We start from the raw sequence: 16,250 nt of genomic DNA on the forward strand, positions 1-16,250 counted from the left end.
GACCCTGATCTCCCTAGAAATTGGCTGAACTGGTGTCTCGAGAAGTCCCAAACGAAGTCGTGGATTAACCGTCTGAGAGATGTATAAACATAGCTGTTGGTTTGTGCTTTCCGGTCAACTATTCACACGAACCCAAGTAGACACGGGTGTTTGTCAGGCACGTTCATCTTAATGTGATGAACAGAGCTAATTTGTCAGATCATCCTATTCACCACGATGAAGATCGGGATATAGATCTTAGAGATAGATCAAACACAGATCGAAGAAGAAACAGAAATACTTTTATTAATTCATAGGACTCAGCAAGGCTCTTCCCCTCAACCTAGGAGGTTTAGAAACTCATACTGAAGTAAAAATACAAAGTAAAAAACGAAAATAGTACAGAATGGTAATCAAAATGTCTAAAAGTGTTTGAATAAAATCCATTAAATACTAAACAAATGACTAGTAAGGGTAAAATATTCTTTTTAGTGCTAAAATCCACTTCAGGGGCCTACTTGGTGAGTGTTTGGGCTGAGCTTTGATGAAATCCACGTGCTTAGGCTTCCTTGGGCGTTGAACTCAAATTCTGGCACCTTTTTCGGCATTGGACTCCAGCTTGGCATCCATTTCTGGCGATTGACGCCATAACTGATCAGATTTTTAGGCGTTGAACGCCCAGCAGGGATGTCCTTGTTGGCATTCAACGCCAGCTTCCCTGGGCTAGTGGGCGTTGAACACCTAGTGAAGGATTCTTTACTGGAATTCAATGCCTTCCCAATCTTCTCCAATTTGGCTTCAACCTCCATGGTTATGGCCTTGCACTCTTCTATAGGATTAACCTCAGTATTATTGGGGAGAGTGTCTGGAGGGATCTCAGGGATCCTCTTGCTCAGTTGACCAACTTGTACCTCCAAATTTCTAATGGAGGACCTTGTTTCATTAATGAAACTATGAGTGGTCTTAGTGAGGCTGGAGATTAGAGTGGTTAAGTCAGAGAGGCTTTGCTTAGAGGTCTCCATATTCCCTTGAGAAGATGGGAATGGTGGTCTGTTGTTGAACCTATTATGGTTCCTACCACCTTGATTGAAACCTTGCTGAGGTTTCTGTTGATCCTTCCATGAGAGATTAGGATGATTCCTCCATGAAGGGTTGTAAGTGTTTCCATGGGCTTATCCCATGTAATTCACCTCCTCCATGGTGGGTTGATAAGGATCATAGGCTTCTTCTTCAAGAGAAGCTTCCTGATTACTGCCAGGTGCAATTTGCATCCCAATGAGATGTTGAGAGATCATGTTGACCTGTTGGGTCAAGATCTTATTCTGAGCCAAGATGGCATTCAGAGTCTCAACTTCATGAACTCCTTTCTTCTGAGAGGTTCCATGATTTATAGGATTCCTCTCAGAAGTGTACATGAATTGGTTGTTTGCAACCATCTGAATGAGTTCTCTAGCTTTTGCAGGCATTTTCTTCAAGTGGAGGGATCCACCTGCAGAGCTATCCAAGGAAATCTTGGATATCTCAGATAGCCCATCATAGAACACGCCTATGCAGGACCATTTTGAGAGCATATCAGGAGGACATCTCCTGATCAGCTACTTGTATCTTTCCCAAGCTTCATAGAGGGATTCACCTTCTCTTTGTCTGAAGGTTTGAACTTCCACTCTAATCTTGCTCATCGTTCGAGGACGAAAGAACTTAGCCAAAAAAGCATTTACAAGCTTTTCCCAAGAGTCAAGACTCTCTTGGTTGGGCATCCATCCAAAACTTAGCTCTGTCTCTTAGAGCAAAGGGGAAAAGCATAAGCTTATAGACTTTAGGATCAACTCCATTAGTTTTTACAGTGTCACAGATCTGTAAGAATTCTGCTAAGAACTGATGTGGATCTTCTAGTAGAAGTCGATGAAATTTGCAGTTCTGCTGCAGAAGAGAGACTAACTGAGACTTAAGCTCAAAATTATTAGCTCCAATGGCAGGTACAGCAATGCTTCTGCCATAAAAGTCAGAGGTAGGCATGGTGAAGTCACCAAGGACCTTTCTGGGCTCCTCTTGTGGTTCGGCCATATCCTCTGTTTCTTGTTCAAAACTTTCTAAAAGGTCTCTTCTGGAGTGTTGTGCTTTAGCTAGTTGTAAACGCCTCCTTAGAGTCTTCTCAAGTTCAGGATCAGGAGTCAAGAAGGGTTCTTTATCCCTGTTCCTGGTCATAAACAAGAAGAAAAAAAGAAGAAGAGAGACTATGCCAATAGGCAAGAAGCTCCTCCTTAAAGTCAGAAGTAGAGAAAGAAGAAGAAGATGAAAAAATAAAAAATAAAAATAAATAAAAGAAGTAAAAGAAAAATACCTTGGATATAGTAGATGAAATTGAACAAGATAGAGGAAAAGAGAATAGAAGAGAAATCACAAGAGAGCTTTCTGTGCCAATTGGCAAGAAGCTCCAAGTGAGATGTGAAGAAAAAATAGGGATAGGAGAGTTTTGAGTAATAGAGATGTGAGAAGAAGAGCAGTATAAATAGAAAAAGTAAATAAGAATTAAAATAATTTTATTTTTATTTAATTAATAAATAAATTTTCAAAAATTAAGTAAATAATTTAAAAAGAATTTAAATTTTAAATGTAAATTTTGAAAAAATAGGAGAGAATAGAGAGAGAGATTTTTGAAAATAGAGAGAGATGAGAGTTAGTTAGGATATTTTCAAAAGTAAGAGAGAGAAAAAGAGAGTTAGTTAGGTATTTTTGAAAAAGATGAGAGAGAAGATGGGGATACGATTTTCGAAAATTGAGAGAGAGAAAAGTTAGTTAGATAGTTTTGAAAAATAAGAGAGAGAAGATAAGATATTAATTAAGAAAAGATAATAATTAAAATACAAATAAAAGATAAGATAAGAAAAGATTTCAATTTTAAAAATAAGATAAGATAAGAAAAGATTTGAAATTAAAATTTGAAATTTTAGAAAAAGATAAGATTTTGAAATTTGATTTTGAAAAAGATTTAATTAATTTTTTTTAAATTTGAAAAAGATGAGATGAGATTTTTGAATTTTGAAAAAGATATGAAAAAGATAAGATTTTTGAAAAAGATAAATTTTTTGAAAAATATATGATTTTTACTTTTGAAAATTTTGATTTTTGAAAACTTGACAACTAAGATATGATAAGATAAAATTTTGAAAATTGAAATTTGATTTTTTTTTTGAAAAATTTCGAAAATTAAGGTGAAAATTAGTTAGAAAAGATGTTTTTTTTGATTTTTTGAATTTTATGATGAAAGAGAAAAATACAAAAAAAGACACAAGACTTAAAATTTTTAGATCTAGAGCCCCTTATTTTTCGAAAATTTGGAGGGAAACACCAAGGGACACCAAACTTAAAAATTTTAAGATCAAGACACACAAAAGACTCAAGAACACTTTGAAGATGAACAAGAACATGAAGAACAAAATTTAAAGACTCAAAGAACACAAGAACACAAAAAAAATAACACTAAACTTAAAATTTTTAGAAAACTAGGACCAAATTTTCGAAAATTGCAAGAAAATAAACAAGAAAACACCAAAATTAAAGACTTGACACAAGATCAAACTAAGAAAAATTATTTTTGAAAAATTTTTAGAAAGAAAGACTCAAAGGAACACAAATTACCAAGAACATGAACACAACGCTCTAACCAATTGAACTACAAAAATAAGAATATTTTTGAAAAACTTTTTTGAAATTTTCAAAAATTAAAGAAGGAAAAAATAAAATTAAAAGACTCAAAGACTCAAACCAAGAACATAGACACATTCAAAAAATGCAAGGATTAAACAAAGAAAATAAAAATATTTTTTCGAAAAACTTTTTGAAATTTTCGAAAATTAAAAGACTCAACAAGAACACAATACTCAAATCAAGAATAAAAATTAAAAAAAGGAAAGAAAAATATTTTTGAAAAAATTTTAAGAATTTTTGAAAATTGAAGAAGAAAACAAAAAGTAGAAACTCAATTAAAATAATGTAAATAAACTTACCTGATCTAAGAAGCAAAACAATCTGGCAGTTTGTCCAAACTCAACAATCCTCGGCAACGGCACCAAAAACTTGGTGCACATGTACGCAAAACCCACACTATTTCATACAACATCAGCAGTACCAGCAAGTGCACTAGGTCATCCAAGTAATAACTGAGCGAGTCAGGGTCGATCCCACGAGGATTGTGGCTTGAAGCAAGCTTATGGTTGTCTTGCAGGTCTTAGTCAGGCGGAATCAGAAGATCTTTTGTTGGATGTGTAAAGCATGTGTTTTCAGGGATAGGAATAAATGATAGGATTAGATTGAGAGTTGGAGTTGCTTTGTCTTTTTGAAGTAACTCTGGTACTACCGTCTTCTTTGCTTGTGAATGATCTTCTTCTTTGGCAAGATGTAAGTGATCAAAGCCATGCTAATGGTCCTTGATCTCCTCTGCTACAGGTTGAACACGGCCATGGCCAGTGGTCGTGATATTTAATCTGACGAAGGGTGAAGCGCATAGCAGTCCATTCTCTTAGTAATCCTACTTAAAACTCCATAGACAAGGTAGAATCTTTCGGATTAGAGAACGCTGCTTCTTGGATCTAGCCTATACCATGGCGACCTTAATCTCCCCAGAGATAGGCTGAACTGGTGACTCGAGAAGTCCCCAACGAAATCGTGGATTAACCGTCTTAGAGATGTATAAACATAGTTGTTGGCCCGTACTTTTCTTCCAGGTACTCACACGAACCCAAGTAGATGCGGGTGTTTGTCAGGCACGTTCGTCTTAATGTGATGAATAGAGCCAATTTGTCAGATCGTCCTGTTCATCACGATGAAGATCGGAATATACATCTTAGAGATAGATCAGACACGAATCGAAGAAGAAGAAATAGTACTATTATTAATTCATAGGACTCAGCAGGGCTCCTCCCCTCAACCTAGGAGGTTTAGAAACTCATACTGAAAATAAAAATAAAGATAAAAATGTGAATGTGCTCTCCGAAATCGGAGAGTTTGGTGAATTATCTAAATTACATGAATAATATCCCTTAAATACTAAACAGGTGACTAGTGAGGGTAAAACAGTCTATTTAGTGCTAAAATCCACTTCTGAGGCCCACTTGGTGAGTGTTTAGGCTGAACTTTAATGAGATCCATATTCTATGAGGTTCCTTGGTTGTGGAATGCCAGCTAGGGGGTCCTCTCTGGGCTTTTGGACGTTGGGCTCTGCTCTTTGGGCGCTGGAAGTATGGAAGGGGGCAGGTAGCTGGCATTGAATGCCGGTTTTGGGCCTTCTAATCCGAAACAAAATATGAACTATTAAACATTGTTGGAAAGCTCTGGAAGTAAGCTTTCCATAGCCGTTGAGAGCGCTCTATTTGGACTTCTGTAGCGCCAGAAAAGTTCTTCCGAATGGAGGCAGGTCAGATCTGGACAGCATCTGTAGTGCTTTCTCTGTCTCTGAATCAGACTTTTGCTCCAGCTCCTCAATTTAAGCCAGAAAATACCTGAAATTGCCTAAAAACATAAAAACTCATAGTAGAATCCAAAAATGTGAATTTAACCCTAAAACCTATAGAATCTTAATAAAAACTAAATAGAAACTACTAAAAATATATGAAAATGATGTCAAAAAGCGTATAAAATATCCGCTCATCACTCATCAATTTTCACTCTTGGCTTGGGGGTTGGAAAATTGGAGACACTTAAATTGTCAAAGTATTTTGTGATTGATAATTGGAAGTTTCTAGTCTTTCCTTAGGATTTGACTAGGACTTGTGGACTCAAGTTGATTGTATCCACTTGACTTTCCTTCATAGTTAGAGGTTAACTAAGTGGAGCAGTGGCCAATTCTTGTTACAATTGATGGAGGCAATGATGATAGAAAATCCAATTCTCACCCCCAGCCAAGGATTTTACATTTATTGATTATCATTCTCTCTTGTTAGTTTAATTTCTTAGTTTCCTTATCCCAATTGTTAATTGTTCATTGCTTTAGTTTCATGTTCATTTACTTTTCTTGTACTCAACTCTAAAATACCAAGAGAACTCCTAACCAATGACGTGCATCTTAGGGTAACTCCTAGGGAGAACGACCTAGGATTCTACTCCCGGTTATTGATTTTTTTATTGTGGTGACACACTTTTTAATTTTAGTGCGAGGTAGCTTGTTGGTTTAGACTATACTCACGATGGAATTTTATTGGTAAATTCTAGACCAAAAAATATCACACGTCGGGCTCCTTTCCCTTTCTACTTTTTAAACTTGATGATGCTGCCATTGGTTTGCTTTGAATGAGCCGAATAGAAGAGAAAGAAGGGATAGGAGTGGCAAGAATGGCTTGTATAAGGGAGAATGAGAGTGTATCTTAAGAGTGAAGGTAAGTGATTGATCAAGTGGCACAAGAATTGGTTGAACAATGACATATAAGGGTGATCAAAGGAACACAAGAAGTGAATTATGAGTGCAAGAAAGTGTGACTTTGAGTGTGAAGCTTAGACCAAATGAAGGCTTATTTATAAAGAGAGGTGGTGAAGAATGGATGGTGAGGATTCAATTGGGCATGCTGGAAATGGAGGGTGTGCATGCAAGATTGAATGGAGACAAGGATTGCTTCTTTATTAGGTTGGTAGGTTCGGTCATCAAGGTATTCTTATGACACACCTGACTAACCAATGTGTGCAAGGTTACTCTTTTCAATGAGCAATTTCCAAGGACATGTGACTAGCCTTGCTCTAGTGTAACCAAACCCCTTTTCTTGACTTGTCCTCTGATGACATGTCATCATGTCATGTTTTTCTATGCCTTTTTCCTTTGTTTTCAATAGGTTTTATGCACTTTCTTGAGCCATAAGCAAGCCAAGTGGGTAGATTTTCATGCTTCCTTTGATTTAATCAACCATGTATGAATTCATGCTATTTCATGAGGTTTTATGCTAAAATTGTCACATATTATGAAAGAATGAATATCTCATGATTTTGAGCATAGCTTTGATGTGTTTGGTTGATTAATTATAGGTGAAGAAAGCTTGGAGAAAGAGTGAAGCAAGAAGGAAGGGCTAGGAGTAAAGAGAGGACAATGGAATAAGTGAAATTGAACCATGAAGCAAAAAGTTGGACCTAAAGTTAGCCTCAAAGTTAGACCCCTAACGTGAGGGCTAACGTTAGGCATGAAGATTACTCCCTGGGCACCCCACGTTTGCGCCAACGTTAGCCCCCTAACTTGGAGGCTAACGTTGGCATGAGAAACTCCTCCCTGGCCACCCAATGTTTGCGCCAACGTTAGACCCCTAACTTGGAGGCTAACGTTGGCACATGAAAATACAAGGGAGAGGGGCAAAAGTTTGCGCCAATGTTAGCCCCCTAACTTGGTGGCTAACGTTGGCGCCACACACCACAACAACTTGAAGGGGTATACTTCCAACAAGAATAACTTGAGCTACAGAGCTCCAAATGAGGTGATTCAAGAAGCATTGGAAAGTAGGAATCAAGAGATTTCCAGGCATATATGGCACTGCATGGTGGACACTAAAATTGAGGGAGAAAACTGCCCCACAATGTGCATAAATGAACATGGTGGCAACCTGCAGTGAGGCCACTTGACCTCTGCACCTTTGATGGAGTATAACTCGAGCTGTAGAGCTCCAATTGATGTGCTCTCAACGGCATTGGAAAGTAGACATCCAGGGCTTTCCAAAAATATATAATAGTATGGGGTGGACAATACGTTTGAACCTCCAGAACTGGCGTTTTCGCCAACGTTTGAGGCAAACATTACCTCAAACGCTGCACACCAAAGCCAGCGACCATGCCCTCTTCAAATGATCATAACTTGAGTTGTATATGTCCAATTGAAGTGATTTCAAGTGGGTTAGAAAGCTGACATTCAGAGCTTTCCAACCATATATAATAGTCTATATTGGGCATAAAATTGGCAACATGACAAGAGGACAAAGTTGGCGCCATAAATATGCATAAGGGAGGCCAACGTTAGGGTCAAAGTTAGACCCCTAACGTTGGCACCAACGTTCATACCAGCAAGTTTTGTGGGCTGCTATGAAAAGTTGGAGCCAAAGTTAGACCCCTAACTTTAGCTCCAACTTTTGGTCCAACTTTTGCAAACTCAACCCGGTTCAATTCGGTTCCTCTTCAAACTCCAAGAGCAATCAACCAAGGCCTTTATCAACCCAATTCCATCAAGAGCAAGGGCCCAAATGATCATCACTCAAAGGCACAAGAAATAGATAAAATAGGAATTTCATTTAATTGTAATTTGTTTTTAATTTCATTTTCATTTCCATTTTTGTAAAGCCTATATAAGGCATCATTTTCATATTTGTGGGGAGGCTGGCTCCACTAGGGAGCACTAGAATTTGAGAGCTCTCTCTTTAATTTTCTTTGTTTTGAATCTTGGGTGGAGAATTGAAGGTGTTCTGTTTCATTCTCCCTCTGAGATTTCTCTTTGTTTTTCTTGCTGCTTTTAATTCACTGCACTTCAAAATTTCAATTCTGTTTTGATTCCCAGCATCCAATTTCCTTTATTCTTCCTGCAATTTAAATTTCCAGTTGCGTGATCTATTGCTCTTTTTAATTTCCAACACCCCAGCCCCTTTACTTTTCATGCAATTTACTTTTCTTGCAATTTAAGTTTCAGCTATTTTACTTTCTTGTTCTTTAACTTACTTGCAATTTTACTTTTTGCAACTTTAATTTCCCTGCAATTTTTACTTTCTGTTGCTCAACTTCACACAATTCACTCTATGTTAGCTTGACTAAACTAATCACCCACTAAAGTTGCTTGATCCATCAATCCCTGTGGGATCGACCTCACTCCCATGAGTTATTATTACTTGATGCGACCCGGTGCACTTGCCGGTTAGATTTGTGTGTTTTGGGAGAAATTTATTTTTCACCAAAATTCTCATCAAGTTTTTGGCGCCGTTGCCGGGGATTGATTAGATCAACAATGATTATGTGGGTGAGAAGTCTAGATCAAGCATTTTCTTTATTTTTGTTTTCTGTTTCAAAGTGAAACCAAGGTGTTTGAGTTTTTGCCTCACTAAGAAATTCTCATCTCTGATGAGTAATTTCAATTTTCCTTGGTTGTGTGTTTTACAAAACTCAAATGGAGTTCAACTCATCTTATGATCAAACAAATTCTATGGGATATCACCCACCATCACCAAACTCTAATGATGGCTGGGGATATCACCAAGAAACTTCAAATTCTGGGCACTCCAATTCATGGAGCTATGCTTCAGAACCACAAGATGAGAAAGAAAATCATATGGGATATTTCTCTCCACCACAAAATAATGCAAGTCATGATTCTAATGGTGGCTGGGAAGGGAATTCTAGTGCTCCATATGATAATCATCCAAAGATATCATCACTTGACCATACTTCAACCGAAAGCCCCTTTCAAAACTCACCACCCACACAAACTTCCATGAACCACTCAAGGCTTTCAGAGCTTGAGTCCAAGCTCGAAAAATATGCGAAAGAAGCACAAATATCCGAGAAAAGGCAAGAAGCTTTCTTCAAAAATATGAATGGAGAAGTAGAGAAAATAAGGAGGAGCTTAGAACCACTGAGCAAGAAAAATGAAGGCCAATTGATGGATATGAAGGAGAAAGTGGAAGAGCAAGATAAGGAGGCCACTGCATCAAGTGAACTTTCAATGAAGAATGAGGTGGTTGAACCTGAAACTTCACTTGAGATGACAAGAGAACATGAAGACTCACAACTCTCACAAACCTCCCTGGACCAAAATGCCTCAACACCTGAATCCATGATTGAAAGGTATGACGAGGAGATGAAGAAATGTTGGGAAGATCGACAAACCTCCCCCATGATAGAGCAATTAAAACAAATGTTGGGTGTAAAAGAGGAAGTGGAGGAGCAAGAAAGTGAAGAAGTCATTCCAAACTCAAGTGAGGCAGAGAAGTACATAAAGGAGGAGTTCATGGAACCACCAATACAAAAAGCTCTGGATGAATGCAAAACTCCAATAATCACACAGCAACCAAGACTTGGATTCAAAGAAGTGAAGGCAACTAACAAAAGCACCAATCCTGTCCCTAATCCAGTAAGCAAGATCAATCAAGCCATTTGCAAAAGGAAGCTTGCTGAGGAGAGACCAAGACAAGGGGTAATAGCTGAATCTTCTCCTCCTTTGAAGTCATTTCTCTTAACAAATTGGAAGAAGAAGAAGAAAGTAAAGAACAGGTAGACAGTAGGTACATTTTTTTTCCTTGCTTTGTTTAAATTTCAATAAATTGGCATATGGTTACATTCTAAGTTTGGTGTTGCCCTGCAACAAACTGTTTTCCATCTTCATGGATGATTGCATCAATTTTACATGAAAGTGACACACCAAGATTCTAAGTTTGGTGTGTCACCTATTTTTCTATGCAAATCAATCCAGCAACATCACTTGTCTGCATAATCATATTGCCTTTTACAGTGTTATTTTTCTTCTTAGTTGGATAATTTTTGTTTTCCCTTTGTTTCATTTATTTACTTGTTTTTAATGCTTTCCTTCATTAACTGTTTTTGTTAATACATCACCAAGACATCCTTATTCATAACAGACTCTTCATTTGGTGATTGTATTTAACATATAACAGTTTCTTTTGTTTAGTTTTAGTTCAAATAAATTGACATAGGATTGCATTCTAAGTTTGGTGTTGCTATGCAACACAGTTTGCTTCAAATCTTTACTGGATACTTGCATTGATTCCAAGTGAAAGTGTCACATTAAGTTTGGTGTGCCACTTATTCTTTATGCAAAGTATTATGCTCACCTTCTTAAGCTTGCAATCACAATGTCTCTGTCTCTTGTGCCTTGATTATTATCTTTAATTTTGCTTGCTTAAAACACATGTGCTACTAACATTTCATTATGTAAGACATTCATGATACATCTTAGCCCCATAGCCATTGTTCTAATTATTGCTTGAGGATGAGCAAGTATTTTGAGTTTGGCAAGGGAAGGAGGAAGAATAGAGGAAAAAAGGACAACAATAATGAAGATGAACTGCAAGGTTGTAAAGTTCTTTTTCCTCTCATTTGTTTCAAGCACTATAAACTGCATGATTGTCTTTACCTTCTCTGTATGCATGTGTGTATGAAAAGGCATAGTTGATTTTTAATTTGCAACATGGTGCTGTGTCATTATGAATACCAACTTGAGTTTTGTGAATTCAAAAGCAACAAAGTATCATGATCATAAACAAACAAGGCATTAAAGAAGATTTTAGCATGTGCATAAAAGTATTGGTAAGCTAGTATGTTTGATTGTTGCTTAATTGCATTAGATTTTATTTAATTGAAGTTTTCATCTAGGACATTTTGTGAAATCTTTTGAAAATCATGAAAACCTTGAAGAAGCAAATGCAAAAATAAAGCAAGAAAAGAAAAAGGGAAAGAGTGAGAAAGCTGAAGGCTCTGAGTACCAATGGCAATTTATTTGCTAAGTACTTGTGGTGTTTATGTATCAAGCCAAATGCTTGAAAACAAAACACTTAGAAGTCAAGGCTAGGCTCAAAGTGCAAAAGCACTCCCTCAAAGCTCAAGGCTCTGAGCATCAATGATTAGAGAGTTAAGAAAAGAAAAGAAAAATGAGCTTAATGAAGTCCTCTAATCAAATGCTTGTGGTGCTTATGTATCAAGTGGTAATACTTGAAAACAAAGCATTTAGAAGTCGTAGCTTTGTTATCAACTCATGGGGCAAAGCACCCAAAAGGAGAAGCTAAATAAAAAAAATTCAAAAGCTTGTTTCAAGGAAGAAATATAAAAGAAAGATTTCATAAATTGAGCTAGATGGAAGCATCAATCATTTACATTTCTTTTGTGATTATAGCATGCTTAGAAAACTAGCTTACCATGAACATTGAGTTGCTATTCTTCTTACCTTGGATTATCAATCTTTATTGCATGATTCTTTCCTTGCTTGGGGACAAGCAAGGTTTAAGTTTGGTGTTGTGATGACATGTCATCATGTCATGTTTTTCTATGCCTTTTTCCTTTGTTTTCAATAGGTTTTATGCACTTTCTTGAGCCATAAGCAAGCCAAGTGGGTAGATTTTCATGCTTCCTTTGATTTAATCAACCATGTATGAATTCATGCTATTTCATGAGGTTTTATGCTAAAATTGTCACATATTATGAAAGAATGAATATCTCATGATTTTGAGCATAGCTTTGATGTGTTTGGTTGATTAATTATAGGTGAAGAAAGCTTGGAGAAAGGGTGAAGCAAGAAGGAAGGGCTAGGAGTAAAGAGAGGACAATGGAATAAGTGAAATTGAACCATGAAGCAACAAGTTGGACCTAAAGTTAGCCTCAAAGTTAGACCCCTAACGTGAGGGCTAACGTTAGGCATGAAGATTACTCCCTGGGCACCCCACGTTTGCGCCAACGTTAGCCCCCTAACTTGGAGGCTAACGTTGGCATGAGAAACTCCTCCCTGGCCACCCAACGTTTGCGCCAATGTTAGACCCCTAACTTGGAGGCTAACGTTGGCACATGAAAATACAAGGGAGAGGGGCAAAAGTTTGCGCCAACGTTAGCCCCCTAACTTGGTGGCTAACGTTGGCGCCACACACCACAACAACTTGAAGGGGTATACTTCCAACAAGAATAACTTGAGCTACAGAGCTCCAAATGAGGTGATTCAAGAAGCATTGGAAAGTAAGAATCAAGAGCTTTCCAAGCATATATGGCACTGCATGGTGGACACTAAAATTGAGGGAGAAAACTGCCCCGCAATGTGCATAAATGAACATGGTGGCAACCTGCAGTGAGGCCACTTGACCTCTGCACCTTCGATGGGGTATAACTCGAGCTGTAGAGCTCCAATTGATGTGCTCCCAACGGCATTGGAAAGTAGACATCCAGGGTTTTCCAACAATGTATAATAGTATGGGGTGGACAATACGTTTGAACCTCCAGAACTGGCGTTTTCGCCAACGTTTGAGGCAAACGTTACCTCAAACGCTGCACACCAAAGCCAGCGACCATGCCCTCTTCAAATGATCATAACTTGAGTTGTAGATGTCCAATTGAAATGATTCCAAGTGAGTTAGAAAGCTGACATTCAGAGCTTTCCAACCATATATGATAGTCTATTTGGGCATAAAATTGGCAACATGACAAGAGGACAAAGTTGGCGCCATAAATGTGCATAAGGGAGGCCAACGTTAGGGTCAAAGTTAGACCCCTAACGTTGGCACCAACGTTCATACCAGCAAGTTTTGTGGGCTGCTATGAAAAGTTGGAGCCAAAGTTAGACCCCTAACTTTAGCTCCAACTTTTGGTCCAACTTTTGCAAACTCAACCCGGTTCAATTCGGTTCCTCTTCAAACTCCAAGAGCTATCAACCAAGGCCTTTATCAACCCAATTCCATCAAGAGCAAGGGCCCAAATGATCATCACTCAAAGGCACAAGAAATAGATAAAATAGGAATTTCATTTAATTGTAATTTGTTTTTAATTTCATTTTCATTTCCATTTTTGTAAAGCCTATATAAGGCATCATTTTCATATTTGTGGGGAGGCTGGCTCCACTAGGGAGCACTAGAATTTGAGAGCTCTCTCTTTAATTTTCTTTGTTTTGAATCTTGGGTGGAGAATTGAAGGTGTTCTGTTTCATTCTCCCTCTGAGATTTCTCTTTGTTTTTCTTGCTGCTTTTAATTCACTGCACTTCAAAATTTCAATTCTGTTTTGATTCCCAGCATCCAATTTCCTTTATTCTTCCTACAATTTAAATTTCCAGTTGCGTGATCTATTGCTCTTTTTAATTTCCAACACCCCAGCCCCTTTACTTTTCATGCAATTTACTTTTCTTGCAATTTAAGTTTCAGCTATTTTACTTTCTTGTTCTTTAACTTACTTGCAATTTTACTTTTTGCAACTTTAATTTCCCTGCAATTTTTACTTTCTGTTGCTCAACTTCACACAATTCACTCTATGTTAGCTTGACTAAACTAATCACCCACTAAAGTTGCTTGATCCATCAATCCCTGTGGGATCGACCTCACTCCTGTGAGTTATTATTACTTGATGCGACCCGGTGCACTTGCTGGTTAGATTTGTGTGTTTTGGGAGAAATTTATTTTTCACCAAAATACTCATCATCCTCTCCATCAATCCCTTCCTCCATGTTCCTATCCAAATCAACAAAGCAAAAATTAATCAAAATAGATGGCGGCAAAAATGAAATGCAATAACTAACTTTTGAAATTTTCATAAATTGACCAAAACTAAGTGTTCCTCATAAATGAAAAACCAACGTGACTTCTTGCAATTGTGCTTATGTGAACACCAAACTTAGTGTTTGGTCATGTGGTACAAAGAATTAGATTCAATTCCTAGGATGTACATATTATGACCATTATGCATCATCATAGGTGCCTTGCACACCAAACTTGTTGTCCACCATAGGATCCATGCAAGAGTTAAATTTAATCCTTGTCACCTTTGATTCAATCATCATGAAGATTACTTTATTATATACTTTCAAACATAAACTAAAAACAATGCAGGGCATAGATCACTTATCATGAAATTCAACACTTTAAGCAATTTGACTCTCATCATTCATACCTATAGCATATGTGGAACACCAAACTTAATGTTTAGCTATATACTTCAAGAAAATGCTTGAGTAGATATCCTAAGATATCTATATGTTCATCGTGCTTAAAGATCATCTTAAGGTGCCTTTAGGCACACCAAACTTAGAGGTTGATCATATGCTTCATGAAATGCTTACTGCAATTATTAAATTGTTTATGAAAGTCTGAATTCATGATACAAAACCATTTGTTATTATTACTAAAGCAGGAAATGAAAAATGCTAAACATGGACTGCCTCCTATGAAGCGCTCGTTTATTGTCACTAGCTTGACATTTGTTCTCTGTTAGGGAGGTTGATGATCATAGTGCCTCGGTTTGTCTCCTCTCACTGTGAGCTTTCTTCTAGTATCTTGTCTGATGATATCTATGTGCTCCAATGAGAGGATCTTGCTGACAATGTAGTATTCAGAAGGATGTGGAGGTGTTTCCAACTGTTGATAAATCAGCTTCACTTTGTCTCCTGGTGAGAATCCTTCTGCTGGAATCTTCTTGTACCTCCACCCCTTAGGCACCTTTTTCTTACTCTTCTTCCCTTTTCTTGATGACTCTTCCTTCTTGGTGATTTCAATGTCAGGAGCTTTCTTCTTCACTGTCCTCTAGTGTCTTTTTTGTAGCTCCTTTTCAGCTTTTCTGTCCTCTTGATCTTTCTGCTTCTCTTCAATCTCAGTCTTCTCCACCAAGGGTGAGTTTGTGAGTGATTCCTTGGGCTTCTCCTTCCAGTTTAAGTCCTCATCCTCAATCTTCATGCAGTTTTCCTTTTTAGCAGGAAGTTGTATTTCTTTGAAGACATTAAGAGTTATTTGTTCATCGTGTGCCCTTAAAATCATCTCTCCTTTTTCTACATCAATGATGGCTCTTGCTGTGGCTAGAAAGGGTCTTTCCAGTATAATTAAATCAGTTTCTTCTTCATCTAAATCTAGAATCACAAAATCTGCAGGAAAGATGAACATGCCAACTTTGACTAGAAAGTTCTCTACCACTCCATTGGGTATTATGAGGGATCTATCAGTTAACTGCAGTGACATTCTGGTGGTTCTTCACTTCTTCTATTGATAGCTTTCTCATCATAGAAAGTGGCATCAAATTGATGCTAGATCCTAAATCACACAAAGCTTTGTCGATTGGTATGTTTCCAATGGTGCATGGTATGAAGAAACTCCATGGGTCTTTGAGTTTTGGTGGTAAGCCTTTCTGAATCACAACACTGCACTCTTGGGTCAGGATCACCATTTCTTTTTCTTTCCAGCTCCTTTTCTTGTTGATGAGTTCCTTGAGGAACTTTACAAGAGTAGCATTTGTTCTAAGGCCTCAACAAGTGGAAGGTTGATCTCCAACTTCTTGAAAATCTCCAAGAATTTGGAGAATTGTTGGTCCTTGATCTCTTTGTGCAACCTCTAAGGGTAAGGTAGTGGAGGAACATATGGCTTCTCCTCCTTTTTCTGCTCCTATGTTTGTGCCTCTGAGACTTGCTTGCTCTTCTTTGAGGCTTGTAGTTCCTCATCCTTCTTGGGATCCTCCTTGTCATGCTCTTCATCCTTTGTTCCCTCTTTGTTGGCAACCTTGTTATCATTCTCCAATGTCTTGCCACTCCTAAGTTGTATGGCCTTGCCTTCTTCCTTGGGGTTAAGAATGGTATCAC

General features: G+C 37.7%; 1 non-coding gene across 1 annotated transcript; it reads left to right on the plus strand.

Moving 5' to 3' along the window:
* The first annotated feature begins 1,545 nt into the window (after nucleotides 1-1,545).
* Nucleotides 1,546-1,652, plus strand: LOC112725725 (small nucleolar RNA R71). The gene has a single exon (XR_003164813.1). It is a non-coding gene; the product is annotated as a small nucleolar RNA R71 (small nucleolar RNA).
* Nucleotides 1,653-16,250: the final 14,598 nt, after the last annotated feature.

This window comes from Arachis hypogaea, chromosome 11 (genome assembly GCF_003086295.3).
Source record: "Arachis hypogaea cultivar Tifrunner chromosome 11, arahy.Tifrunner.gnm2.J5K5, whole genome shotgun sequence".
NCBI classification, from domain to species: domain Eukaryota; kingdom Viridiplantae; phylum Streptophyta; class Magnoliopsida; order Fabales; family Fabaceae; genus Arachis; species Arachis hypogaea.